The sequence below is a fragment of the Momordica charantia genome, assembly GCF_013281855.1.
Source record: "Momordica charantia cultivar OHB3-1 chromosome 3 unlocalized genomic scaffold, Mcharantia_2.0 BLBB01000003.1, whole genome shotgun sequence".
Lineage (NCBI taxonomy): Eukaryota > Viridiplantae > Streptophyta > Magnoliopsida > Cucurbitales > Cucurbitaceae > Momordica > Momordica charantia.
The window spans coordinates 9,016,077-9,037,555 of NW_028275161.1; positions in this window are offsets into that span (position 1 = coordinate 9,016,077).

Sequence of the window (21,479 nt, forward strand, 5' to 3'; positions counted from 1 at the left end):
TTGAATGAAGAAAAGCTACAAGTGGAGGGTTTAACAGATGCAGTGGCGCTGCTAGCCTTTATATCTGGTGTGAAAGACGAACACTTGGTATTCTCTTTTGGGAAGAGAACTCCAAGAACTTTTTTGGAAGCTTTAAGTCGAGCCTAGTGGTACATGGGTGCTGGAGAATTGATTCACTCGAGGTATGACCCCGAAGAAGAATGTGCATATTATAATACAAAAGGAGAGAGGCATGGAGAAAAATGACACAGACCGAGGTGGGAAAGATCATATAGTGGACAGGGTCGACCACTCTAGTAGGATCCTCAATGAAAATTTGTAAAATATACACCAACAAAGGTCCCACTCGAACAGATCTTGATGGAAATAAAAGACTAGAGACTTGTAACGCCCCAAGAATTTCACCATTTCCAAACAGGGACCGTTACTAAGACTACCAAAAATTTTCACATAAACAAGAGAATTATCTTCACAACAATACTAAGCAATAAAGCTACCACACTTCTCCTGCGCTACTCTAATTTTCAACACTCACGAGAGCTTGAACAATTAGAACAACAACACTAAAGATTTAAGAGGAACTCACATCCTATACAGATAAACCATTTAATACCGACTTCACATTAACCAAACCCTTCAAGGAAACCTCTACTAACTATAAACCATCCACTAAATGAATATTAACATCTCGAATGGCAATGAAGCAAAAACTAATTCAAGTACGATCAACTTAAACAAATGTATTCATAAATATCCTAAGTAGGTTACAATCCCGTAGTTCAATAAGCTAACAAAATTAATGCTCTAAAAAGAATAATGAATCGGCAACCTTACAACATCCTTTAGACAATAAAACTAAACAAAACCAACCGCTAACAACTCAACTACAAGATTAAATAGCCACAACTATCCTAACTAAAAGAAATTAATTGCACGCAGCATAGCTAATGGTCTTTCCGATCAAGCCTCCTCCTCGCCATCACCATCCCAAAAGCTAGCTCGATACCTGCAAACTGGAGGGGAAAAAGAGGGATGAGTACAACCACAGTACTCATTAAGCAGCCCTTATCTGAAGGGTCACGCACAACAGCATATTTATCAATGAAACAACGTATCATGCTTATCAAGAATCAACATATCATGCTTATCACAACTCTCGAGCTTTGAATAGATAGAAACATATCACAAGAAGTAGTTTATGCAAATGTTTAACTATACATGTACCATACATGTCAAACTCATCCTTACACATTAACACACTAGTTCTCTTTCTTGATTCCTCCAAGGCTTACTTCTTCGAATTGCATCAGCCCTTGTCATTTATCCCCAAAGCCCGACACTCATCTACAGAGGCTTGGCGTTCGACCTTGCCATTTATCCCCAAGGCCTTGAACTGTGCATCGACCCTTGACCATTTTTACACAAGGTCCCAATAGTATTCCTTCCAAAAGACTGCTCGCATCGACCCTCGACCGTTTTTACCCGAGGCCTCGATACTCAGTTAGTGACGTATCAGCCCCCGACCATTTATACCCGAGGCCCTGACACTCACCCATTCACTTTCTCCAAGAATCCAACTCTCACCAGAATCTTACTATATACTTTCTTAAGCCATGACCCATGCGTCTTTCAGCTCACAAACACAATTCAGCATATTCAGACAGCAAACATCCCCACAGCAATTCTCAGCAGTTTAGCAAAGCAGAATTTACACCATTATCACCGACAAAGATTCAACAACACTCCAAGTATACAGATTACCAACCCCGAGAGCTACCTAACACATCAGCGTATCAAAAATAATATCGAACATCACAAAAACAGCACATTAGAGGCCATCTGACACACATTAATGCACGCACACGCCCCTTGTCTACTTACTTTGTTATGTCTCAAAACTCTCACAAGAGTCCTACTTGCTACTACGCCATGCCTCATGCATCAATAATCTCATAACAGTCCAATATGCGATACACCAAAATGATCATATGTAAAAACCAATCAATTTAAAGTAGTCCAACATGATCCAACAGCTCCAACAGGCATCTTTCACAGAAGAGGCACAACCAAAAACTTAACCAAAATATAACCGATAGATACCCAGCATACATCAAACGCAACTGATTTCTCATAAATCTTCAATATGCTTTCGAAACAACAGATTATAGTACCAGTATGCAATTTTAATCATGAAAACCAATTAAAACATAACAACAATTCAAACATAGTCATCCAAGATTTCTTGGTTACAATTTATTCACACAACTACATAATTTTCCGAGATGTATCAACAGTTTTATCAACAATGACGTTTACTAAATTATAACAACGATAAGCAATCATGCAAATATCACACATGGGCACATGAGCAAACAACCATATCATATCAGCACACAACAACCAATCCCTCCAGTAAGAAACTACTTACACAAGTGCCCTGACACGTTATTAAGCTTGCCGAAGGGTTTCCTACACCATAGGCAACCAGACTTAAGTTAGAAACTAACTAAAACCACTTTAATTAAATCAAAATCCAATAAAAGTGAGTTGTTACCTACTAACTCACACTAGAACCTCTTGGACTAAGGGTGGGTAGTTGTCCAAAGTGTCCGACACTTTAAAACGGTGTCTGAAAAAGCTCGAACAGTGTCTAAAAGCAACCTTCATTTGAGTGTGGGTCAGTGTCGAATAGATGTCGAACAGGGTGGGTATCTCGAGTTGAGCGTCGATTGAGTGTGGGTAGGGGTCAAAAGTTGTTGGAACGAAGAAATCCTCACCAATCCGCCAATGTTTTCGTCAGAATCATAGCACAGGTCGTTGGAGACGTCGATTCGTGTGTTGGCCACGGAATAAGCATCGCCACCGTTGGGTTCGGGGTCATCGAAGTTGCTGCACGTAAAGAGAACAACATTGTGGGTCGTGGGTCGTCGGGTTTGGTGCAGACCACGCCGAAAATCGCAAGCGTTGTTGCCGCAAGGACACCCACCACGTGAAGTTACCACCGCTGCTCGAGATAAGCCGCTGTCTTCTAAGGAAATGAAATCGGGCTGCTGTCGTTTGCCGCTGGGTCAAGCTGCCGCTGCTGCAGTGCGGACGTTGTCGCCGCTGTTGGTGATCGAGTCGCTGAAGAAGAAGGTTGTTGGGGCGGCGGGTGGAGCTGGGGGGGGGAAGGTTGGGGAAGAAGAAGAAGAAGAAGAACAAGATGGGGCTAGGGTTATTTTGTTTCAATTCCCTTTTCTTTAACTTGTTTTAAAACCTAAAAGCCCAAACCCTTATTCTTGAAGGTGACCCAACTAAATAAAACAATGACCCAAAACAACAAGCCCAATAATTATAGTTTAAAAATCAAATAAAACCCACAACCCTAAACAAAATAGTTAACTTAACTCTAAAACCCAAGAATAATAATTCAAAGAAAATAGAATTTATGAAGGAAAATCATAAAACCCCTGAAATTAAGATTTAATTAAAAATCTCCTACACAGGTCGAGAACTTAAATTATCTTAATCCAATGAAATTAAACTTAATTCTAATTTAGCCAAAAATTAGAATTTCAAAGTTAGAAGATCCAATAATTAAAGTTATCAACTTAGGGAAAAATCCAAAGACACTAATTATCTCTTAAAATAAACGAGTCAGAGAATGCGGGGTGTTACAAGACTACTAAGATGGCCTGACAGGATGAAAGCATCCTCTAGTAAAAGGAGTAAAGAAAGTATTGTTTGTTCCTTAGAGATCATGGTCACACGACACATGATTGTTTCGACCTCAAAGAAGAAATAAAGGACCTCATGCGAAGAGATTACCTCAAAGAGTATGTAGAAGAGTCCAAGGCAACTCCAGACAGAAATCGAAACGACACGTCACCTATCAGGGAGATAAAAACCATCGTAGGAGGAATAGGTGAAGTTAAAGGAGAGCAACGCGAAAATGTTACTACACCTCGCCGAGAAACAACTAAGGAAGCTAATAGGGCTTGCGCTTCAGGACCATATTAAATTTTTTATTTTTTACCTTATATAAGACTTGGATGTTTAAATAGGGTAGGTTACTTTTACTTTTTCCCATATGATGATTGCATATTTACGTTGAAAGTCATAGGTGCTTTTATTTTATTGACTTTTACGTGAGTACTTATTTTTATTCTAAATATAAGACCTTCAAGTGGGGGCCATATGAGTAAGTAAATCAAAAAGGAGCTCGAACTGGGACAGACCCAGAAGCAAGTCGATAAGTGAGAAGTCAGTCAGTAAAACCAAAGAAAAATCCCAACCAAGGAAAAATCTCAAAGGTGCTGAAAGACACGCGTACAAGCCCAGTAAGGTTAATACAAAAAGCAGGCAAGCCTAACCAATCAATGAAACCCAGGAGTAGAAAACCATTTGGTAAAAGCCAAAATAGGTTAAAAACTCAGGGGTGTTGATTGACTTAGGGTAGAAAACCGGTAAAAGCAAAAAGGTTAGAAACCCAAGGCCGACTAGACTTAGGGTATAAAAACCATTGGCGAAAGTCAAATATGTTTGAAACCCTAGAGCGAATCCTGGGGCATAGGTTTGAAAAGTTAGATCCCAAGGACAAAACCTGACGGTTAAAACTAACCGTATGGTAGAGCGCAAGTGGCTTGATTATAGACAACTACAATAAATGAGAATGGGGGCTAAGAAAGTCAACCTATAGAACAACAACCAATAGCAACTAAAAATAAGGCTATTCCAAAAAAAATAGCCATCCATACCAAGCAACAAGTACTCTCAATATAGAATCTTTGACATGCTTTTGCTTTCTATTTTGAGAGTGGAGACTACTATTAGAAGAGACCAAGCGACGGGAAGCTGAAAGGAACCCGAGAAGAAAGCACGAACCAGGAAAGGGGCCGGCACCCGACCGACTAGGCCTCGGTACCAAGGGCAGAGAACTTTAACAGTCCATCCGACCGTTTTGCAGTTACACCCGTATTAACTCGCCTTGATTCTTAATTCAACGAAAAACCGACAACGAAATAACGGGTCTGGAGATTTAAGATTCGGCTAGGGCAAATCTGGAGAGGATTGAGATTGGACGACTATAAGTAAGAGATGAACCAAACCCCAAAAGGTACGCTTGACATCCTATTCTCTGCACTCGATTTTTGATACTAACTTAAGCATCAGAGCCTGTGTGGTAAAAGCCACACCGGTCCTAGTTTCAATCTGTTTTGCAGGTCACGTAGGTCCGTCAATCCCTTTTTGTATTTGGAGGATTGGAACACATTTGGCGAGATCTCGGGAAGCCAAATCTCTACATCAACACCTATAATGAGATTAAAGATGAATTTCAAAAATTGGGTTGTAAATACATGTCTATTAGAAAGAAAAATACTAGGTTAGCTTGTGAGAACAATAATTTATTAACTGAGCTAGAAAATATAAAGCAAGAAAATGAGAAAATTTCTTTAGGATTTAAAAATGACATGAATGCTCTAATTGTTGAAAATAAATCATTGGTTGAGGAAAATGCATGCTTGAAAAGTAATGTCAATAATGTTGTGAAACATGATGTTGAAAATTCATGTGATCAAGAAAAGTGTGCTTTATTAGATAAAATAAAATTTCTTGAACATGATGCTTTTGATATGAATGAACTCATTAAAGATCTCAGAGAGAGAAGAGTCAAATATTTTAAATGAGCTTAATTGTGCTAAAGAGTCTATTAAGAAATTGACAATAAGAGCACAAAAGTTAGATAACATTATTGATATGGGCAAACCATTAAATGACAAAAGAGGTCTTGGTTATGTTGATGAGAGTGTTACTCCATTTAGTTCCAGAACAACTTTTGTTAAAGCATCTTCTACTCTACATAAGGTCAATGTTTTGCCTAATCTTGTTCCGAAATGTGATGTGCATAAGCATGATGTACCTAAATCTGTGCCTAATCATTTTCGTGCTAAGTCTAAGTTTATGCATAATGCTAAATTTGTGCCAATATGTCATTATTGTGATGTTAAAGGTCATATTAGACGCTTTAAATTGAGAAATGATCAAAATAGGATTCATAAGAGTAATATGCTTATAGTAGGGAGGTTTGGGATAGTATGATTTCGTGGGCTGGTTCATCCCATCAGGTTTTATACTGGACTACTGAGCTTACTTGGGTTTGTCATGTTAGTGCTGGATCGTCTTCTCGTCGTCGTGTGTGGCGGTTAGCTTGGACATCGACTGTTTTTCTAATTTAGAGGGCGAAATTTGTAGATTCATGGTGGTCAGGGTATCTCGTCGTCTGTGCTTCTCCGAGCCATTAAGGCTGAGGTGTATTTTCATTGCACTTCTTGGCCTGAGAGCTGTTGTAGGAGTTCTGAGCCTATGCTAATCTCTGCGTGGGACTTATTTTAGTGTTTTTTTGATTGTTTTGGTTGCCTTTGTGGTTTTTTTCTTTTGGTGGCTTGATCTCGGGCTGTGAGATCCTCCTTATGTTTTTCTCTTGTTTTATATATTTTACTTTACCTTTGCAAAAAAAAAAAAAAAAAAAAGAGTAATATGCATAGAGTATGTCCATGCCGACTTATGGGGGCCATCTATTGTAGCTACTAATGGAGGGACTAAATATTTTTTTTTATCCATAATAGATGATGGCACTAGGAAAGTGAGGGTTTATATTTTGAAAAATAAAACTAACACTTTTAATGAATTTGTTGTTTGGGTAAATCTTCTAGAAAATCAAACTAACCTAAAAGTTAGAAGCTTAGAACTGACAATGGCCTAGAGTTTTGTAATCATGAGTTTACTAATTATTGTAAGTCTAAGGGCATAGTTAGGCACTTGACCGTTGTAGGAACCCCCCAACAAAATGGGGTAGCCAAGCGGATAAATAGAACCCTAATGGAAAAAGTGAGGTGTGTGTTGTCCAATGCACTGCTTCCCAAGAGTTTTTTAGGTGAATTTGTGGTGACTGCATGCTACATAGTTAATAGGAGCCTCGCCACCGCCATAGGACTTAAAACATCTCAAGAACTTTGGGAAGGTAGTCCCCCATATTTCACACACATGAAAGTCTGTAGGTGTTTAGCTTATGCTCATACAAATGAGGGAAAGCTAAAACTGAAGGGGATGTGAATCCCGGAGCGGAAGTAGTAGAACACGTTCTTGAATCTCTTTTGAAATTTAAAACATAGAAAAATATAAAACAGTAAGGATGTTGGATTTTACTTTTGAAGACTTCTCTTCGTGTAATCCCAATGAGACAACACCATTTGATCTTCCTCGCTATGTCTCTCAGTCGAGAATTCAGATTGTGGAATCCAATTGTAAAGGATTGAAAGAGTAAGAGACTTGAGAGATTTTTTAGCCTTTTGTATTTTTTTAGGTTTCAGCTTACTGTTATAATTATAGAGAGAGAAAATCCTAAGACCATTAAGATTTATCCTTTTGGATGTGTGATATCTTCTCCTAAATTTAGGGGAAATTACAAGATCATCAAATATCTTATTCTCTTTATTTAATTCATAATAAATAAAATTAATTAAATCAATTAAAAACTAATTAATTTAATTAATAATTATTAATCTAATTAATTAATGATACTTAATCTAATTAATAATTAATTAATTTAAATACAAATATTAATTAAATAAATAAATAATTAACAATTAATTATTTAACTTTTAATTAAATATCAGATATTTAATTAAAACTATATATTTGAATCATATTCAAATGCATCTCTTGTATAACCTATAGTTTTATTATGAATCCAATTCATATTAATTATTTGAGTCATATTCAAATATTTCTCTCCTAACATATAGTTTAATTATTGAATCTTTATTAAAAAATAAACTATATATATAATGTATCTAATATATATTATATACATTTCCTGATATATAATTTGAACATTTCAAATTCTCTCAAAATCTTGATCCTCGTTTTACCCGTTGTGAGCTAGTAAGGGGACCTAATGGACCTACAGATCAGAAGATCCGACGATACGAGGTTAATTTATTAAACTCATTAACCAAATTAACCAACATTCGTTAACTGCGAGTCACTCCACTAAAAATCGCAACTGCACTCTTCTCACTGCAGAATATTTTTGTGTCCACGGATGTACGACCATTAACGACAATCAATCTTCCACGAGTACTCGTAACTCTAGCTGAGATGGGTCTAATTATCGTTTTACCCCTGAAAAATCCGAGTATGGTCCAACCAATAGCTAGAAGTCCCTCTCGGGCTAGTGAGAGGGTGGGACCCCTTATTCAAGTCCCAGAGTCAGCATGTAAGGGAAAACTCATCTACTTCCGTAAAGTCGTGAAGGAGTGAATTCCATCTTGCGTAGTTATGTTCTCAGCTCCCCACTCGGTCTCGTCTACAAAATGGTAGGATTATTGAGTCGGCAACCCGAGCCACTGTCACTCATAGAAATTAAAGAACGATTCCTTATAGTCAGGAGTCCATAATTCACTTAGGATTAAGATCGAGTTACCTGGTCATCCTATAAGATAACAATCTATTGACTAATGGTGTTAGAGCCAATGATCGATTATTTCGCGGTCCGGTCTTATACAAACTCATTGTATAGGACAGCTCCAATCGCATTTGTGTAAGTAGTTCTTACTTGGGGGATGTTTGTTTTTTGAATATGTATGAATTGTTGGGTGCTTTCGGAGTATTTATTATTCATTGATATGTAAGTTGATTGTCTCTTTGTGAATATTGGCTAATGATTATGAGTGTTTGAATGAAACCATGTTGGTTCTGGTTGTTTATAATTGATTTGCGTTTGCGTCGTTGGATTTGATGCTTATTGGTATTTATGCAAGCATTATGGATTTCGAATGGTTTTATCGTTGTATAGTTGCGTTCATAAAAGCATACTGAAATAATGTGGGAGAAATCTGTTGTGTTGTGCATGCATGTTAAACATATCGTTTCATTATTAGCTTACAGTTTTTTTGGTTCTGGAAGCATGCTGGTTTAATTGTGAGTTGAGTCCTGCATGGGTCGTGGCCTAGAAACATGTAGTCCGACTTTAGTGAGAGGTTGGTTCTGTAGTGAAGTGAATGGGTGTGTATCAGGGCCAAGAGACTGATACGTCACTAGTTGGGTGCCGAGGCTCCGGGTACAAAGGTCAGAGATTGATACGCCAATTTTGGATAAAGATGAGTGTCGAGCCCTTAACTATGCGTGGTTAAGGGTCGGCGCAGTGAGTCTTAGTAGAAGGCAAGTATTGGGGCCTTGAGAGAAAGGACAAGGGCCAGTAGGTTGCGAAGCCATCGATGCCTTAGCTATGCGTGGTCAGGGGTTGGTGCGACAGTTTGAGGCCTTGGCTATGCGTGGTCACGGGTCGAACGCCAAGCACCATAGAGAAGTGTCGATGCCTTGGCTATGCCTGGTCAGGGATCAGTACGACTCAAAGGAGTAAGTCTTGGTGGTAAATGAAGGAAAACTAGAGTTTAGAGAAGTGTCGCTGCCTTGGCTATGCGTGGTCAGGGGTTAGTACGACTCGAGAGTGAAAGTCATGGAGAAACAGGAAAGAAAATCAGTGAGTTGAGATACGAGGATGGGTATGACATGTAGGTTGCATGTTTAGATATGTCTCTATTCTTTTATTATGGAAAGCTTGATGAATTGATAAACACATCGTTTGAATCTTTTTGTGAAACATGTTGTTTGTTCTTGACCTTCAAGTATAACTGCTTACTGGGTACCGTGGTTGTACTCACCCTTTTTTTCCCTCCAGATTTTGCAGGTAACAAGGTCACTCGCGGGAACGGTGATGGCGAGGGGGAGGCTTGACCAGAGAGACCATATTTAGTGCTGCATTATTTTTCTTTTCCTTTTTGGATAGGTTAGTTGGAGTGTTACTTTCTAGTATGAGTTGTTGCTTGGTAAATGGTTTAGTTTGTTTAGTTTCCTACCTAAAGAACGCTTTAAAGTTGGTTTACAATTTTGAGAACCCTAATTTTGATTATTAGTTCGAGTTGTGAGAATTTGAACTATTGAGATTGACATTAATTAAATTAGTAACTTTCATTTCATTGCCATTCGAGTATTTAAGTTTATCTTACTGGATAGGTTATAGTGGTAAAAATTTTGATTAAGTTGCTTTCATTAATGTTGTTGGACAAAATGTGGTTATTCTCTGTTGATGGTGTTGAGTGAATAAGAGGTTTTTAGTAACGTGCCCTATTTAAGTCGTTTGAAATTTTGGGGCGTTACATATTGACTTACTTCCTAATTATGGTTGGCTTTATCTGGTTATGCTTGATTTGTTTGCCTTATGTACTATTATTATTGATGATTAGTTAGTCATTGGATGCTCCCTTAGATGACTAGGTAATTTTATGTTCAACTTCGTGTGTGCTTCTTGCAGTTGTTGTTACAACAGGTACTCTTTCACTAAGTTTTATCTCTTTTTAAGTGCTTGTTGAGACTCTGCTATTTTCCTTGGAATTGCCATTGTTGGAGGTATTTTAGTTCGCTAAGTTTTAGCTTGTGTATTTTGTTGGCTCAGGATGAGTCGTTTCCTTGTTCCTTGTTGCGTATTGGCAAAGTGAGCCTGAAGTTAGAACTGTTGGATTATTGTTGTTTATTATTTAAGTAGTGGAAATGGAAAAAGTTCTCTGTTGTTAATTGAACCTATCAGAGTTTAGGATTTTCGTACAAGGTCTATGGTAGAATTGATGACCCACCAAGAGAAGTAGACGTTGGGTCATTTCTTGTTCCCTCTGCTAGTGTTTGGTAAGCGAGTTTAAGTTGGAACCATTAGATTGCTCGTTGTAGGTTCTCACACCGTCAGACTCGATTTTAGTTGTCAATTAAATAATGAAGGTGGGGAAAGCTCTCTAGATGAAGTCTATAAAAGGGTTAAACAACTCCACTAAAAGCAAAAGAAAAGTAAGGACACCAAGTTAACTAACGTAGGTAGGTGAAAACTCTTTTGCCTGGAGCATTACTTGATAATAACTTGGTTAGAGAAACTAGAACTTGTTTAGAGTTAACTCAAGTAGAAGAGAATTGTATTACTTGTCTACGGAGGACAAGTTATTTTGTTTGTCTGTCAGGTTTATGTCGAGCAATTAAAATTGTTAAATTTTTGCTTAGTCTGAGTGCTTAGGGGCTTTGCTCTCTTGTATAAGATTAGTCACCATTTATTTGGTCAATAAATTGCTAATTAGCTTAACAATTCCCCGTAAGTGTGACCCACCATTTTCAAACCTCGAAGGTCCGCCCCAATAATCCCGCTGTAGAGAAGGACAATATTGGAGCAAAACATAAGAAACCCTTATCCATTTATGGAGTTTGCCTTGGTTTCGATTCCATACAATGGACCCTCTGTAGAGATGGTCGCTCCAGGACAACACACAGGTCATGTATGAAATCTCACGATGCAAACTAATGGTAGAGACCGTAGCATGTGCTGTCACACGTCTTTCACCTTGATATTGAACCATACAAACACCTTCTCTAAAGAGGCCACACCCAAGGCAACACGAGGCCGAGCATGGAACTCACAGTGTGAACATTAAGGAGAAACGTGAGAAAAAAGATGTCATATATACCTCGTATATCAAAATATATGTAGTATATTACATATTTTTTTTTTCCCACTTAGTATTCTAAGACTACGTTAACTTAGGTAAATCTCCGCTAAGTGAAATTAATTAAGTGAATTTTCAGTCGGCCAATATACTATTTATATTGATAGTTGTACACTAATGTTTTAGTTTACTAAACGTTTTAATAAACTAATGACATTATTGTATGCATATAAAATATTGACTAATTCAACCCCCAGGTCGGTTCTCAGGTAGTAGTGTTTCCGTACGATCAGCTTAAGTACTTCAATCTAGACAAAACCTTGCTAAGACATGGTACCCTTATAGACAATATTTTATAATTATTTTTTTTTGTTTTTTTTTAATTAAAAAACTCTAATCCTATTAGGAAAAAAACTTTAACATAAGGTTTAATTAATTAATTTAAAAACCTTTTTAAAACAAATTAATTAACCCTAAACATGCAATACTAAACTTTAAATATACATATAACAATTATACATATAATTAAATTTATATAACAATTATACATATAATTAAATTTATAGGCATGCATCAAATGACATCAATAAAAATATAACAATTATATTTACTAAAAAAATTTAATGCACAATGCAACTTATTTTTCCATTAATTAACATAACAATTATATTAATTACAAGAAAAATACAACATGCTTCATATAACACTTATATTAATACAATGCATGATCTTTCTTTAACCTATGGTGAGATTATAATCTAAATGACATACTTTATGCATCATACATTTAATTAAACATACGTTCACAACGCATAATAATTAAATATTGTTTAATTGCTGAAAATTATCACAAATTTGTTGGAAAATTTTTGTGAATATTTACCTAATAATTAGCATTTATAAATATTGTTTTTAGGTGGTAAAGATTAAAGAGGAAAACGATTCTGGAATTTATCTAAAATCATAACACTTCCTCCAACTAGTCTGCCCATTAACTCTTTGTTCGCCATCCTATCGTAGATTGTACATCGTTTTTCTTGCACGCGTAACTATTGTTGTGTCGAATACAGCAACTGCCTATTCTTGCAATGCCTTCTTTTCTCATCGTCCAACTCACATCTCGTAGGATCTTCATATGGCTTTTCCCCTATGATGACGATGCAAAGACTCTCATCCTACTAGTAGTCTCCTTATTTCTTTATATTTATTACGTACAAAAGAAAAAATGACAGAAATGATATAATTGGAATGCATGTGTATGTATATATAAGCTGAACAGGAGTTTTGAAAGTAATATCCATCGAATGTGGTCAGGTGAGCATTAAATTAGTGTAATGACGTGTGATCATTTCGAAACACAATTAATTAGTTGCACGTTTCTAGTAATTGGGAAGTTCAAAGTGTTTTCATGATTAAGAGCGAGAGTGAAAGCCGTATATGATTCAAATAATTTTGATTTTTAATAAAACTTTAACTAACAATTCATAAAAGATGAGGAACATATAAAATTACAATGATTGAAAGTAAATAAACGGAGAGGGATCCCAACAGCATGAACACTTCCCATGAATTGCAAACGAACCACCAATTCGGCGACTCTATCTGTGAGTTGTGTCTTTTCTCTATCTCGTGTCGGTGCCTAATGTCACGCTCTTCGTTAACTATTGTTTCTAGTAAGGAATAGGTTTCCTCGGTCCCCCTTGATATAAATCATGCATTGTTGAGTTTATGTCAGTCTATAAGAAGTTCTCTCTTCAGTTTTCTAATTTCTTCCTTCGCTTCTCGTAATCTAAGCATAGTAGGATCGACGTGAGAATTTTCTCCCACTGATGAAGACAGTATCATTAGTGGACTTATTGCCTCATGAGATGACATTTCTTAGTTGCAGAAGGTATTTCTTACAGAAAGCGATATAGTGGAAAGGTTAAAATGATTTCACAACTATGTTCCAAAGTATTATTATATCTAAGAGGGAGAAGATGGATGGTTCTTTAGGTACATTAAATGTAAGTTTTAATATATTAATTGTGTGGGAGAACGAATCTACATTTCATTTTTTTTGTATGCATTTCCTATGCATTAGGAATTTGAGAGGTCATGACTGTATCGAGACAGCAAAAAGACGCGTGCGAGATCGAAAGCGAGATACGTGTAGCAACTTTCAAACAAAAATAAATAAAAAGAACCATACATGAAGCTGGATTGGTAGGATACAATGCATATACGGGGAAATGTTCTAAAAAAGGATGAACTTTACTTTAATAATACTACTCCCCCATGGCTCGGAAACAAACATCCAATGGGGTTACCAGATTCTGAAGCTTCCTTTTCTCATCTTCCAGAAGGTTTGTCTGAGCAGTCATTTCGTTTAACATCATTTCGACGTAGGTATAGGTTCCCTCTAATCTGACAATTTGATCCTTCGCCTAGGATAAATCATGACTCATAACATCGAACTGGTTTTTTAAGTATGTCAATTGAGTAATGATAGGAGCTTCGAAACGACTTTCAATATGAGACGATGACGAAGAAAGCTTAATTAGCTAGACTGGTTGCCTGGTTTGACATTTTATTCTAAGGAAACATATGACAAATGAGAAATAAGATTGAATGACAGCAATTGTGAAGTGTTGGTGGTCTTGGGTTTAATAAAAAGAAATTGATTGTAGGGATATATATATATAGACGAGGATTTGGATGATAGCCATGTTAGCAAAGATGTATTAAAAAGGGTTAAATGACCGAGTACAAAGGTAGGTCTGAAATAAGTTAAATCCTTTAACGGGATTGGAGTGAAACCAAATAGTAATTAATATTACACGTATTTCCCTTACTTCTCTCATAATAGCATTCATGAACTCCACCCTATTCGTCTTCATATTTACATACCTTCTCTTAATCTGGTAGCACCGGACCCACTATTCGATCCAAATCTCTTCTAAATATTATGCTACATAACAACCACTACATGTTAGAATTTGATAGCAAGTACTAGAACTAAGACTCGCGGAAGACATAGGTTGCGTTTTTAAATAACTTATTGGCGACGGGATTCTTAAACCGAGATTTTAGCTTTCTGGATCTAGGGGTGATAATCGGTCGGTCGGTGTCGATTTTGTCAGTGTCGATTTTTGGACAAAATCGACACCAAAAATCGACTATTTATTATGACCAAAAATCGACCATTTGGCGAAGGGAGAATGAAGGAGAGGAGGGAAAATAAAGGAAAAAGAAGGAGAAGAAGGATAAAGTGAAAATGGAAAAGAATGAAAATGGAAAGGAGTGAAAAAGTGAGGAGGGAGAGAGAAGGAGAAAAAAGATGATGAGTCAAAATGGAAAAGAGTGAAAATGAAAAAGATAGTGGGAGGAGAAAGATGGAGTAAAATAAAAAAAAAAATAAAAAAGTGGCTAATAAAGAGCCACATAATTAGAGTCGGAAAAAGTGTAAAAAATATATATAATAATCAATAAAAAAAAAAGATATAAATAGAGATATATAAAATTTTTTAAGCTAAAAACAAAAGGTAATGATAACGCATAGGAAACCGAAAGCCAAAATTGTTTCCCAATGCGTTGCCTGCAGTTTGCAATTGCAGACTACAGGTATTTAATGTTTTCAATATATTTTTTTTAATTTTAATATAATATATTTAACAATGTCGGTTTGTTTTTTCAAGAAAAAATCTACTCCGACCGATCTATTTATCAAACCGACCGACCGACTTCGATTCGGTCCATTTTAGTCAGTCGGATCGGTTTTTCGAAATCTTTTGCTCACCCCTATTTGGATATAGGGTAACTGCACATTCTATGGAACAACTTGTGAGATATTTCACTTACTACATTTATTATGCCTGTGTGACGATCAAATATGATTACCAAGTTTGCCCATTCCCAAATATGCTATCCAAGTTTGTCATGAACCACTTTCACGAACCATCACTTTCATTATCCACAATCGCAAATGGGATTAAATATATTTAATTATCATGGCTATAGCTACACCGATGAACAACACACCTTTAAACTTTCCTTTCAAATGTGTGCTAAACATTATGCATGCTGCCAAAGTTGTATATATTAGATTTCGTTAACGTATGATATCAATATTTTTAATGGCCATTTCTATTTGGATCAAAATATGAAGTATTGTGATTCTATAAGGATCGACAAAATGCTGAAGCATTAGGTTTAGGTTTCGGTGAGTCTTTTAATCTATATTGTGTTTTTTAATTAATCTTGCAATTAATTTTTTTTTAGAAATGTCTGAATTATAAATGCATCCCCATTGTTGTCGATTTACGAACATTACATTGGTCACTAGGTTAGGGCAAATAGATCGTTCATTTGATAGATATAAATTAGACATACTAAGGATAAAAAAACTAAGGAAACGAAACACAAGTATTGAAGACTGTAAAATAAAACCCAACGCCCCACAACCGTAAGGGTCGTTCCCGAAGGCCGTCACTCTATAGCTGGAAGACAAGTCTCCATTTGCGACATCCACGTCTTTATTATTATTTAATCTAGATTACCTCGTACTTCTGCATGGTTTCCATGGATTCAAGTTGAATCCTGGATAACAGTAGTTGGGCTCGTTCCAGTGCATCCAGTCCCCTTTCCAACCATCGCCGGCTTATTTGCATAGAACTAATGGAGTCTGATCCGTATTCGATACTTTCCGCTATCGTGTAGATCGTTTGTGATCCTTTAATCTGTTCCTTTATGTCTACCATTATTTGAGCTGTCCATAATGTAGGTTACATATCCGGTACACGATGTCACAGTCTTCTTCCGTCGTACAGGAAAAATGATAAAAAAATATTTCAAGAAACTTGTGCATGACAACGTCGCATTGATCGCACCTCATTTATTATAAGAAGTGGGTAGTTTGGCCGAATCTTAGTAAATTGTTGTATTAAACATTGAGTCATGATCACCTTGCTTGGTGGTTATATTTTGAATCGAATTTAAGGCATCTAGTATATAACCTGACATGCCGACGATTACTTCGATAGTCCGAATGACCAAACATACACATCATTGTCGATATCAGCATCATCATACCATGAGTTGTCAATCCCGCGATCGCGACGTCGACATCGACATACGGTCCCACTCGTAGTTATGTCGTCGTTGATATTAGGAAAGATTAGAGGCATATATCATATATGATCGTACCAATTGCTTTGGATAGACGCAATGGTTGATGTCGATGTCGTTAGCAACGTCTCCATCGACAGTTTAAAGATATCGATATTGATTGTCTCTTGTCTTCCCCACACGCAGCTGTACCTTTATCCTCGATAAAAATGATAATAATATTTATGTGGTATGACTCTAACCAATAGGGTTCTACAGCGCTCTCGCTACCATTCTCACATCCGCCTTCATACATACTTGTTTATGACTGCCAACTACGTGCAGTTTAACCACTATTGTCCAATCGGGTCAACATCACATTAATACTAAGCTACATCTACCTTGAATCGTGCTCACATGCCATTTGCTCAACACAAATCTGTAAATCATCAAACCAATTAGTCACATGTCATGTATATAGGTAACACACTGCACGTCCTCACAACTCCAGAGTTCGCATATTACGCTCACCAATATTTCTTCTAGTTCAGATGGTGCCATGTCAGACGAAGCGACTAGTCGGTGCATGGTCCTCCTTTTCTTGTACGACGAGATCACTCAAGACTGGAATGGTTCGATAAAGGTGGAGTGTCACTTTAACATATCAAGCGAGTACGACTATATTGAGACGGTCGACGAGTCCCTTGTTTGTCGGTTGGAAGTAGAGTGCAAACTACGTGATGGCTAAGGCTGTTGTGTCAGAGATGATGCAATGTTGCGATGACGTTCGCGCTCTTTCGATGCAAAACATGCGTCTGATGAACAGGGTTGCCGAATTGGAGGTTGAAAGCAGGCGTCTGAGTCTCATACATCACATAACATGTAAACCGATTTCATTACTCATTTTCATATTTGTTATATTCGTCCTTTATTTAATGCTAATGTGATATCTAGTACAAACTACTTGGTTTTGTGGCCGTTTTGTAAATGTATAATCCGAAAAAATGGTGTTCGCTTGGAGTATGTGGTATCAATTTTTCTATTGTCTTTTATTTAAACTATTCTATATTAGCTACAGGACTGTGTCGGAAAAAAAAAAGAGCATAGCAAATCGATCTGAAACCTGCATGTTGTACACATAAAATTAAACCTGCTATACCACATGTATCCACCGATGCATTGGACGCGTACTAGGATCGATAGTCCTATATAAGCCGAACTAGTATTGGTTGCATTGATAATGTAGGGTTCGGTAGGTGAACCACCAGCAGTGCATTTATTAATAAGAGACACTCATGCAACTATACCTAATCCTCCAATTCATCCATTTCTTGATTTCGTTTAACATTTTCTTACTATTATACTAACTCGTTACACCGTGCTTCGCACGTTAGTATGATCGCTATATCGTTCAAGCGATATGTATCGACTTTGTCACCGTAATCGATTGGATATCCTATCTAGGTCTCCCATGATATAGGTCCATCTATCGACGCATCGTATCGGTAACCAGATATTGTTCAACCGACTTGTGTCCACTCACTCTTCACTTAATAGTTGGTATGCGTTCGTTGTTAACGAATATGGTCATTCACGGATCCTGATATGTATGAAGTACGAAATAACAATTTTCAGAAGCATGAGCCTGACATAGTAAAGGCGTAAACTACATAGCTGTGACGTAACTTAGGCATTCGAAATTGCGGTGCAATAGGTACAGTAACAATGCAGGGTAAAGAAAGAAGCAACTACATGACCAAGTTGTTGAACCGAACGATAAACGTGATGAAACATACAATTTAGAAAAACTTGAAATAGTAAAAAATACACGTCTAAGCAAACACCTAGATGGGAGAGCGAAGGAAACATGTAATTAAAAAGTTAAGGACTAGTAGTTTGTCTAGGCCTCCTCGTCGTCCAGTTTGACTCCCGCATCAACTAGACGACATTCAAGATCCTCCTCCTTCCTTCCGAGTTCCTCTTCCCTCACCATCTAAAGCATTGACTCATTCAATGCTAATTTCATATGCACGTCCTTTATTCTCCTCTCGATCGCTCGTAGGGCATCCATTGCCTTCTTTATAACGTTTGCCTCGTTGTTTGCCACATCAGATGTCTACGCCGAGGGGTTGGAAGTGCTGTGGCTTCTCATACGTTATATACACATTGAATACGTAGGGTTTGGTAGTTCAACTGACAGAATTGCATTTACTTTCCCACCAGCGAGCTTTCCGAAATTAGGAAATCTGAATCATTTATTCTTATTGGGATTGTCAAATGTTTACATTTTCCATAGTCTAATGTCGAATTCTGTCCTTAGCAGGTTTTCAATAGTCTGGTGGTATTGTCGGGTCGGGTTGCTGATGAAATTAACCACCTCCACTGCCACTATGCCCCTCGGGAGGAGCTGGAACAGGCCATTTCTTCGTTGAACCAGGCCAACAGCCTTCTGGAGAGTACCCAACGTGAGTTGGAAATGGAGAAGAGAAAATCTCGAGACGAGGTAGCTAACCGTCAAACGAGACTTGACGAGGCCAACGCTCGGCTCTCTAACTTTGAATTCTTGGCCGGAGAATTCAGGAAAACTCAGGAGTACGTCGACCTGCAAAATTCTGCCATAGAGTGCGGCGCTTCCTGGTGTGTTCGCTATGTAGGCTACTACCCTCTAAGAAGCTAACGCCACCCATGTTTCTTATGTTTCTTACCACTCCTTTCTTTCCCTCACCTTTATTTTTCTTTTCTTTCCCCCACTCTTATTTTCTCTCTAAGTCTATTTTTTATTTGTTTTTCCTCTTTTGTACTCTTTTCATACTCTTTCTTTCGAAAATTTTTTTTCTTGCATGTGACTCTTTTTGCATAAGACTCATTTTATGGCTTGCATTTTCTTTCTTGACTCTTTTTTCAAAACATAAAATGCATTTTCTTTCTAGAAACAAAAAGACACAAATTGTCCCCTCCAAACTTAAGGGAAACAGTGTCCTCACTAGGGAAAGAAATTTTGAGAGAAGCAATTTTTCGCACAAAAAGGACAAGGACTTCCAAAGCAATGAAAAAGTTGAGGTTTCAAAACTAAAAGAAGCAGAACACAGTTTTATAACCGAAACAAAAAGTAGAAAATGATTTTATGGAGTTATCCTAAAACTAAAACTAAACAACCAATCATGCAAACTAAAAGAAAAAAATAACCTATTATCCAAACTATCCTAAACAACATCCCAAAAACTATCCTAAAACTAAAACTAAACAACCTATCATGCAAACGAAAAGAAAAAAAAAACAACCTACACAACCTAATATGCAAACTAATCTAAACAACCTAAAGTAACAAACCTAACATATAAAATCAAGATCCAAATATCAAAGCAAAGAGAGGGAGATACTCCCTAGTCATCATCGAAAGACTCATCGTCGGTGGACTTGGTAGGAAAACGGAAAGAAGATGGTAAGTCGGCTGCAAGCTCATCTGGGAAAGAAGGTGCTTGATCACCATATATCTTTTTGAGGAACTCACATGTGGCACGTTGAGAAACCAAAAGAAGCTCGTACTTATGCTTAAGCTCATCATATTTCTCCCTAGTCACCACCCCTCGGGTCTCGGGATTCGAGGCGATAATGGGAGAATCTTCTTCTCAAACAATGGAATATCCCCGAACTCTCCTAAGGGATGTGACCGGCTTCTTGGGCGTCACTACATTTGCATCATCGGTCTCTACTCCCGTCTGCAAGCATAACTCAGTTATTAGTCTAGGAAAAACAAGAGGACCTACCATTTTCTCGGAGCAACTTCGTATATCGTTTTTTATGAGCTCCTCGAAGTTGAACTTAATGTCTTTCATGAGGATGTACACCATCATCGTCGTATTGCGCTTAATGGACGAATCGTGAGAAGTGGGGATCAATCGATTCTTCACCACATACGTTCAAACCGTTGCTTGCTCATTTAATGTCGAGGGGCTTTAAGGAAAGCTTCCACGTGGTTCAGATGGTCCAAGTCTTGTGTGGTCTACAAATAAGTCTACGTGCCTCCTCCACTTACTCGCCGGATGGATGCACCAAAATTTCATTACCTATGGCATTAAAAACATCCAATAAACCATATTGAGTATTAATAATGGAAGGCGAGAATTTTACCACTTTAGCTCGTACTCTCACTATATCTCCTCAGTTTGGTTGATGGCATCATAAAACTCCTTTACCAATGCCTCGGATACACGCGTAGTTGGGGCAAACAACGTCTCTCGACCATTCTCCGCAAGCCTCTTCCTAACATATTCTGGCACCGGCTCTTGGGCCTCATCAAAACCCCTCTCAAGGAGGATATCACGTGCTGTGATGTTGGGCCTTCACACCTCCAATCTCACCTTTTTTTACTCTTGATGGTGTTTGTTCGGTAAAATCGGGCTCCTCTTCATTGGCCTTCTCAAGTGGCTCTTCTACCCTTCTTTTCAGCCTAGCCCTCTTGGCTTTTTTAGATGGACCAGCCTCGGCTTCTTTTTGTGTAGCCAAACATGCTATAGCGGCTTGGGTTCTAGGCCTAGAAACTCTTCCTAATTTCTTTTCACAGTGAACTTTTTTATTAACCCTAGCATCATTAGATTCCATATTGACCTTTTCATAATTTGTACCACCTATGGATAGATTTCTCCTAGGGTTCATTCTTATAACTTCCTCATATTTTCTTCTTTGTTCCCTAGGATCAAAAGCTAGCTTTTCATGAGAAATCCTAGGAGGTTCAAGAGGAATCATACCCGGTTTAGTTGGTGGAGGCAACAACACTTTCTTCTTCTCCTTCTCTTTGTCGTATGGCTTGGAGGAAGACGAACCTTCCATGATTCTTGATCTTGCTTCACGAACAACATGAAAAACCCCCTA